The 7,974-nt window shown below is 58.2% G+C and overlaps 1 protein-coding gene across 3 annotated transcripts in view; it reads left to right on the top strand.

Moving 5' to 3' along the window:
* Nucleotides 1-1,370: 1,370 nt before the first annotated feature.
* RGS12 (regulator of G protein signaling 12) overlaps nt 1,371-7,974 on the top strand; it is a 162,089-nt gene continuing 155,485 nt past the window's right edge. For all 3 annotated transcript variants that reach the window (XR_001820557.2, XM_017514339.2, XM_017514340.2), the window contains exon 1: nt 1,371-1,459. The gene's annotated coding sequence lies outside the window, so the exon portion shown is untranslated. The remainder of the gene's footprint in view (nt 1,460-7,974) is intronic.

The following is a 7,974-nucleotide window of genomic DNA, read 5'->3' as shown; positions in this document are numbered from 1 at the left end:
TTAGTAGAGACGGGGTTTCGGCATCTTGCTCAGGGTAGTCTCGAACTCCTTAGCTCAGGAGATCCGCCCGCCTCGGCCTCCCAAAGTGCTGGGATTACAGAGCCACGGCGCCCAGCCTCCTCGCTGGCTCTCTGTGCTGGGTCATCAAGGGCTGGCTGTGTCCCCTGGCCACAGGTCACAGCTCCTGTTAAGTAGCTCTCTCTCCCTCTCTGGCTGTCCCCTCCCTGCTGTTACCTGTCCCAGATCTGGCCACCCTGTGGCTTCCCCGCTCTGCCTCTGCCAGCGGGGGTCTTGCTGGACTCTAATTGTCCCACTGAGAAGGCCATCGGTTTCCTCCTGGGATCCAAACTAATCACACAAGACCAGACGATGCCAAGAAACTAGGGGGCGGGGAGGAAGAGTTTTGACTCCATCAAGGCAGGCGACATGGGGGAAGCCAGCAAGAGAGGGGCCGGGTCCCTGCGCGGGCTGCCGGGCCGGAGCGTGAAAGAGAAGGCGGGAGCGAATGGGAAGGGCGGGAAGGAGCGGCAGGGGGACCCGGCACCGGGGAAGGAGAACACCACGAGGGTGAGGAAGGAACCCCGGCCTGAGGGGTGAAGGCGGCGGCGGGGCCGGGGCGGGCGGCGGCGGAGCCGGGGCGGGCAGCTCCCCCTCTCGGGCCGGCGGGGCCTCCTGCGGCTCCCGCCCCCGCTGCTGCCGCGCTCCGGGAGGTGTCACCGAGCTGCCTTGGCGGGCGTCCACCGGCCCGGAGGGAACGGCCTTTCCTGGCTGTCCCCGTGGCTTCGCTGAGGGACTTAAGCCGCCCCCGAGGCTGCGGCCAGACTCCGGGCGTCTGTCCGGCCGAAACGCCGGGGCGCCGGGGCCTGACTCCTCACACCGAGGTTTCCCGAGCACCGCGGCCCTTCCTCGGACACCGACGGCGAAGGATAGAGACAGTCCAGGCAGAGGCGGCTCCTTCCGGCCACACGGGCGGGCAGAGGCAGAGAAAACCAGCTCCCAGGAACGCGACCCCTCCCAGCGCCCGGGCCGGCCCAGAGCAAGGCCACCCCGGGCGAACCAGGGCCGCCGCGCCCGCAACGGAAGTCCCGCCCCCGGCCGTGGAGGCCCCGCCCATCGCTTCTTCCCATCCCCCGCCTCCCCGGCAGTCCTATTCCCACGCTGTACTGACCGCAGGCCCCCGTCCCGCCCCAGGCCCCGCCCCCTCCACGCCGAACCGCGCCCCGTCCCTTGGCCCCGCCCTCAGTCCACCTGCCCCTCCCCTCTCAGGCCCTGCCCCCACCTGCCCCGCCCCACCGGCCCCGCCCTTAAGACCCCGCCCCGATGTGGCCCCGCCCCTCATCTGGCCCCGGCCCCGCCCCCGTCTCGACCCCGGGGGGCGGCGGCTGCTGAGGCGACCGTTGCGCGCGCGGGCGGTGGCGCGGGCCGGAGCGCCCGGAGCGGGAGCGAGCGGCGCGGCCCGGTAGGTGTGCGGGGCCGGGGCGGGGGACGGGCACACCGCCTCCGCTCTTTCTTTCGCCTCCGGGGCGCGCGCCCGCGCTCTCCGCCGCCCGGCCATCCCCGGTCCCCTCACGATCGCCGCCCGCCCGCCCTGCCTTTTGTTCGCCCGCCCGACTCAGGCTCCTGGTCCCGGGCCCAGCGCGGGGCGGGGCGGGGGCGGGGGCGGGGGCGGGGGGTGCGGGGCGCAGGCCTGCGTGGCCTCCCCGGGCCCGCGCTGTGAGGCCCGCCCAGGTCCTGGGGGGACCCGCGGGGGCGGCGCCTGACAGCGGGTCCCGCGGGCGAGGAGCGCCCAGGCGCGCGGGGAACGCGGCCCGGACGGCGCTGACGGGTCCAGGTTCCCTCGTCGGACTGCACGAGCGGCGGCTTTGTTAGGGCAGAGGCTGGCTCCAGAGACCCAGCTCCGGACTCACTGCAGCGACCTGGGCTCGTCCAGCCGCGGTGCCGCGATTGTGTAGTGTAGACAGAGGGGGCCCCGAGCCGTGGAGTGTAGACAGAGTCCCGGAGCCGTGCATTGTAGAGAGAGGGGGCCCCGAGCCGTGGAGTGTAGACAGAGTCCCAGAGCCGTGCATTGTAGAGAGAGGGGACCCAGAGCCGTGCATTGTAGAGAGAGGAGGCCCAGAGCCGTGGAGTGTAGACAGAGTCCCAGAGCCGTGCATTGTAGACAGAAGGGGCCCAGAGCCGTGGAGTGTAGACAGAGTCCCAGAGCCGTGCGTTGTAGACAGAGGGGGCCCAGAGCCGTGGAGTGTAGACAGAGTCCCAGAGCCGTGCATTGTAGAGAGAGAGGGCCCAGAGCCGTGGAGTGTAGACAGAGTCCCAGAGCCGTGCGTTGTAGACAGAGAGGGCCCAGAGCCGTGCATTGTAGACAGAGAGGGCCCAGAGCTGTGGAGTGTGGACAGAGTCCCAGAGCCGTGCATTGTAGACAGAGGGGGCCCAGAGCCGTGGAGTGTGGACAGAGTCCCAGAACCGTGGGGTGTGGACAGAGGGGTCCCAGAGCCGTGGAGTGTGGACAGAGTCCCAGAACCGTGGAGTGTGGACAGAGTCCCACAGCCGTGCATTGTAGAGAGAGAGGGCCCAGAGCCGTGGGGTGTGGACAGAGTCCCAGAGCCGTGGGGTGTGGACAGAGTCCCAGAGCCGTGCATTGTAGACAGAGAGGGCCCAGAGCCGTGGAGTGTGGACAGAGTCCCAGAGCCGTGCATTGTAGGCAGAGGGGACCCAGAGCCGTGGAGTGTGGACAGAGTCCCAGAGCCGTGCATTGTAGACAGAGGGGGCCCAGAGCCGTGCATTGTAGACAGAGGGGGCCCAGAGCCGTGGGGTGTGGACAGAGTCCCAGAGCCGTGCATTGTAGAGAGAGGGGGCCCAGAGCCGTGGAGTGTAGACAGAGTCCCAGAGTCGTGCATTGTAGAGAGAGGGGTCCCAGAGCCGTGGGGTGTGGACAGAGGGGGCCCAGAGCTGTGGAGTGTAGACAGAGGGGTCCCAGAGCCGTGGGGTGTGGACAGAGTGCCCGAGCCGTGCACTGTAGACAGAGGGGGCCCAGAGCCATGGAGTGTAGACATAGAGGGGGCCCAGAGCTGTGGAGTGTGGACAGAGTCCCAGAGCCGTGCACTGTAGACAGAGAGGGCACAGAGCCATGGAGTGTAGACAGAGTCCCAGAGTCGTGCATTGTAGACAGAGAGGGGGCCCAGAGCCATGGAGTGTAGACAGAGAGGGGGCCCAGAGCAATGTGGATTGTGGAGTATAGACAGAGCCATGGAGTGTGGACAGAGAGGGGCCCAGAGCCGTGGAGTGTGGACAGAGAGGACCACTTGGCCTCTCACCTGTGTGGTCACTTGCTGGGAATGTGTCCTGGCAGGTGACCACCTTCTCTGTGCCTGAGTTTCCTCATTACACCTGTCTTTGGGTCTGCGCAAGGGCTGAGAGTGGCTTTGTCTGAAGCCCTCAGTGTGGTCCATGCTGTCCTGTGGAGGCCCCTTCTGAGGCCACAGGGACCTGCAGGATGGCCAGCAAGGCCTGCACAGAAGGGGCCCTGGGGGGGCCTCCCCAGGCAAGGCAGCGGCCCCACCATTCACAGCGAGAAGACTACCAGGGAGGGTGGGAGAGGTGGCTGTGGGCAGGGATGGGGTCCTGCTGGCCTTCCAAGGGGCTGAGGCCTGCCCCTAGAGAAGGCGACGTGGGGAGGGCAAAGCGATTCTGAGTAAGAGAGAACCAGTTTATATTTCGCTTTAGGAAGTAATTGTCACAGTGTGCAGTTTCTTCCCCTGAACAAGTGGTATAAAAATGTCCACTGTGGTCAGTGCTTTTGGAGACTTGAGATGATGGATATCCAGTGTGCAGGCCCTGCGTGGCACTTCAGCTCAGTGCTCCACAGATGGGGGAACCTGTGTTGGCTGAGGGCAGGGGCTTGGGCAAGGGCAGTGGGTTGGCTGAGCCTGCACGCCGGGGATGGGGCTGCCTGCAGGGCCTTGGGCTGCATCACTTGATGCACGCCTGTCTGGGGTTTTTCTGAAAACTGCAAGTCCAGCGTTGTCTCTGAGGTCTCTTGAGGCTGGAACCTGCCCTCAGACAGGCTTACATTTGTAGCCCTGGTGACTGCAACGATGCAGATGCTGTATGACTGGCGGAGCAGAGGGAGGAGAGGCAGGGCAGCAGTGGCAGGAGGTCTCAGGGAGCTTGACAAAGACAGGGGCAGAGGAAAGGCCCCTGGGCTTGGGCTGAATGTGTGGTGCTGACCTGTGGAGCACTCAGGAGAGGGCAGGGGTAGTGTGTTCTGAGGGCATGTCATGGGGAGGGTCAGGAGGTGGGAAGGAGGCACTGGATGGGATCTTCGAAGAGGAGGGGATCCAGGGGCGAGGGCTGGCTTCCTTTCTGGCCTGTTTAGGATGAGGATCTCAGGGAAGAAGGAGTGGCCAGGCTGAGGAGACCTGTGGCTCTGGGAGCCGGGACACAGCTGGGACACAGTGAGGTCCTGGAGGTGGTGAGGGACCAGAGGTGACAGCTGGTGCCCCAGCCAGCCCAGCTGCTGCTGTGGGAAGGCCTAGGGGTGGAGGAGATGAAGGACAGGCCATGGCTGCTGGAAGTCAGCACTCCAGGCTGATGGAAGTGGGCTCCGAGGGCCCAGCTGGCAGTGTGCGGATCACATTGTCTTTGGACCGTTATCTTTGAGATGGGCCAAGCAAAATAGTAAGGCTGGGCCAGGTGCAGTGGCTCATGCCTGTAATCCCAGCACTTTGGTAGGCTGAGGCAGGTGGATTACCTGAGGTCAGGAGTTCGAGACCAGCCTGGCCAACATGGTGAAACCCCGTCTCTACTAAAAATACAAAATTAGCTGGGCCTGGTGGCGGGTGCCTGTAATCCCAGTTACTAGGGAGGCTGAGACAGGAGAGTCGCTTGAACCCGGGAGGTGGAGGTTGCAGTGAGCCAGGATCATGCCATTGCACTCTAGCCTGGGCAACAAGAGCAAACTCTGTCTCAACAAAACAAAAGAACAAAAAATAAAACCCCTCCGTCTCGAAAACAAAAACAAAAACAAAAAAACAGGCGGAAGGAATAAACGATCCCTTAGGTTGTTTATTAACACAAGGAGGGCTTCAAGTACACAAAATCCTCAGAGCATTTTACATTTTATTTGAATTTGGTGGAATTCCAAAAACAGCTCACTTCCCAGTTGTGTGAGTTTCCTATTGCTGTGTGACAAAGCACCAATCACTTAGTGGCTGAAAAGGGCAGAAGTTTATTCCCCCCAGTTCTGGAGGCCAGGCCTCAGGGGCTGAAACTGTGTTGTCCTGGGTTGGCCATGCTCCCTCCCAAGGCACTAGAGAAGAATCCGTTTGCCCTCCCTGGTCAACTTCTGGGGGCTGGAGGAGGACCGTCCCCCCGCCGCCGCACCCAGCCATCAGCTTCTGGGGGCTGGAGGAGGACCGTTCCCCGCCCCCGCCCTGCACCCTGCTGTCAGCTTCTGGGGGCTGGAGGAGGACCGTCCCCCCTGCCAAGAGCTTCTGGGGCTGGCCTCATTCCTTGGCTCCTGGCTCGTGCCCTGCTTTGATTGTCACATTGCTGTCTTCCTCCTCCTCTTTATTTTCTCTTTTTAGAAACAGGGTCTCACTTTGTTGCCCAGGCTGGGGTGCAGTGGCACAATCATAGCTCACTATAGCCTTGAACTCCTGGCTCGAGGAACCCTGGGCATGTGCCACCATGCCCAGCTAATTTTTTTTTTTTTAAAGATGGGGTTCTCACTTTGTTGCCCAGGCTGATCTTGAATTCTTGGCCTCAAGTGATCCTCCTGCTTTAGCTTCTCAAAGGGTTGGGATTGCAGGCATGAGCCGCCACGCCTAGCCTCCGTCTTCCTCTGCTGTTTTCGAAAGTTCAGGATAATCTCCTCCTTCTGGGAGCCTTAGTTTACTCATATCTGCAGATCCCTATTGCCATATAACTTTCACAGTCCCAGGAATTAGGGCCTGGATTTCTTTGGGGACCTCCATTCAGCCTACAACAGGCTCTTCACTTCATCTTTGAAATGACTTAACTTTTCCTGTTGTGTGCGAGGAGCAGCCATCTCATGCATCTTCCCCAGGATGGGCAGGATCTGTCCAGGGAAGGCCCCTGTGGTTTCACTGCCCTTCCCTGGGGAGAGGTGGGAGCTATCCTGGAAACAGGTGTCCTGGGAAGGAAGCTAACCCTTGCTCAGGATGCAAGCCCCAGTCAAGAGAGGTTGTGGGAGGTCACTTGTGCTTTGCCTTTTTAGGAGGTGGGGTCATTACCAGTCCCAAGCTAGATACTCTACACACATTCTCATGCAGTTTTACCTGTGGTTTTTGGGGATCGCTGTTGCAGAAGTTGCCTAGATTCTTCAGTGAAGGAGCCTCTTGCCACACACTCTCAGGAAAGAACTCTTGGGTTAGAAGTCCCCTTCCTCCGTATCTTTTAAGGTCTGGACTTCAATGAAAGAGAAAAGAAACATCTAGTCTGTCCTTTCTGTTTTTCTTTCCTTACTGTTTTTGCATGGACTTGCGGTCGCCAACTCTGTAATCATGGTGATACCCGATACACACACGCATACACACACACACACACACACACACACACACACACACACTCTACTTATATTTTCCTACATCTTTGTGTCCCTTAGCAGTGATCTTCGTTGTCCTTTCAGCATGCCTGAAGAAGGGCTGAGTCTAGTTTGAAACGTCCAGTTGTAGGCATTCTCCCGCCCTGCCTGGCCCTAGCCCCCAGAGGTGGGTAACCTAAATGGTCTGTTTTCTCAGGCATTTTCTGCTGTTTAAGCTGCTCTTTTAAGGTTTGTTTTAGATATATATTTTTTATTTCTCCCAAAGGCCTACGGAAGTTTTGGCTCTCCTCTGTCCCATCAGCCTTCGTGTTCCTCTGTGTCCCATCATAATCACATCACTGTTTTTGGTGAAATCAACAGTCCTTGCTCGTGTGTGACTGTAAGCATTGCTCATTATTGAGCCAAGGAGTGCCCTGAGCACAGGTCCTCTCACACAGCCCTGTGGATTAGCATCCTCTAATCGCCCACCTATCAGAATGGTTTGCTTTTCATTACATCTAGGACGCTAGTCCCATCTCCACCCCTTTGTGGTTGGAGCCTTCTCCCTGCTCCTGTTTGCCCTGGTCTCTAGGAGACCTGCTGTGCCGCTGTCACTGCATTTCCCTGACTTGTCCTCCATCTGTGGGACTCATTATGTGCTGGGTCCTGCTCTTCTCTGTCTGCTTGGCTCACTCCTTGTTTTGCTGAAGTCGTACTTTTTTGGTATCTAAGAAACATCACATAGATTTTTTGTTTGTCCTTGATTTAGAAAACATCTTTATTTTACTCTCTGGTTACCTATTCATTTAGCTGGGTATAAAATTTTAGACTATTATTTTTTCAGGATTTTGAAAATGTTGCTTCATTGCATTTGGTTTCAGTGCTGTTGAGAAGTCTGATGCCATTTTGATTTCAGTTTTTTTGTGTGTGATCTATCCTGCCACAAGCTCATAGAAGTGGCTTTTTTTCCTCAGTGCTATGAGAATCCTGATGATGGCATCTGCTTCCATTTATCATGCTGGGCACTCAGTGGGCCCCTTCAGTCTGAGGATAGAAGTTCTTAAATTTCCAAGATAATTTTCTTTGAGTTTTGCCGTTTTCTCTTTCTGGAACATTTATTTAGAGGTTTGACCTACTAGGTTGATCCTCTAATTTGCTTTTTTCTCATCTTGTTGATCTCTTTGATGTTTATTCATTTTTTTTTTCCTCATTTCAAGTTTTAATCAAAGCTTGTATATAAGGTTACTTTATTCCTGCATCTTCTCAATTGTTTCTTCCTTGTATTTGCCCTTTTCCTTTCCTACTTGGCGAGATTTGGCTTTCCGTTCAAGGATCTTCTTGCGGTCTTTGTCCAGTTTTAGCCTAGTGATAACAACCTTGCTGGGGTGAATGCCTACATGGACAGTTGTGCCATTAGCCTTTTCCCGCTGCAC

Source organism: Cebus imitator, unplaced genomic scaffold, assembly GCF_001604975.1.
Source record: "Cebus imitator isolate Cc_AM_T3 unplaced genomic scaffold, Cebus_imitator-1.0 Scaffold522, whole genome shotgun sequence".
NCBI lineage: Eukaryota > Metazoa > Chordata > Mammalia > Primates > Cebidae > Cebus > Cebus imitator.
Note: the sequence above shows the minus strand (reverse complement) of the source record. Positions and strands in the feature narration are given on the sequence as shown.